Genomic DNA, 910 nt, shown 5'->3' with positions numbered 1-910 from the left:
CACCAGTAGGTGATAGTTATAGTTGTTAAACCTTTTATTTGGAACTGTGAACGCCTCCTTGCCCTAGGTGTGGGCCCGCCTTAAACTTTGCTGCTCAATGCCTTTGTATATCTGTGTTCCCAATTCTGTATTAGGAGCACTGGGGTCAGATGACTGAGATGAGGGTAATGTGCTTCTTTGACCTCTAGGAGGAGCTGTGACTTTGCCGAAACTCCTGAGGCAGGTGGAGTGAGGATGAAAGAAGGGGCGGGGGTAAGAAAGGGAGCAGACCAAGGAAGGAATAAAATGCTCTAGCATCAGGGTCTGCCCTTTGTTCTTGTTGAAAGTCAGTGTGTGGACAATTTGAAGACACTGACGTCCACACCACATGGACTTTCCCCAACCTGCTTAGTGTTGTCTCTTCAGTCCCTTTGGCTTCTACCCTTCGGGCCTTTTGTTATTCTCATGTAGTTTCCTGGGTCTATGTCCACTCCATATTTGGTCTAGCACCCCAAGTAGGTGAGATGTTCCCCAGGCCTAGGGGTTTCAGAATATTCCTCTTGTGTCCCCCTCAGTGACCCCTGAGAAGTGCTTGTTCCCTGGTTAAGGTTAAATTATTGTGTCACAAAATGATGCAAGGCCAGCCTAAGGGAAGGGCTCCAATGCGTGGAGCAAGGTAGACCCTCCAAGTTCATCAGGATGAGGGAATGGCAGTCTGAGTGGGCTTGTCCTGAGGGGCTGCCTAAGCGCATCTGCCCAAAAAGAAGAAATATGTATGTGAAGGGAGTTGGGGTGCCACAAATAGGAAGAGGAGAAGACCAGTTACTCAGTTACTCATTGAGGGCGGGCAGCCATGAAGAAAAAGGCAACTGTCTGAGGAACCTGCCTGGGCACAGTCAGCCCTGACAGCTAGTCAAACCCACCTCTTGTG

The sequence above is a fragment of the Carlito syrichta genome, unplaced genomic scaffold, assembly GCF_000164805.1.
Source record: "Carlito syrichta isolate Samal-C Ts95f unplaced genomic scaffold, Tarsius_syrichta-2.0.1 Scaffold123961, whole genome shotgun sequence".
In the NCBI taxonomy this organism is placed as follows: domain Eukaryota; kingdom Metazoa; phylum Chordata; class Mammalia; order Primates; family Tarsiidae; genus Carlito; species Carlito syrichta.
The sequence above is the reverse complement of the archived record's forward strand: the minus strand, read 5'-3'. Positions refer to the sequence as shown.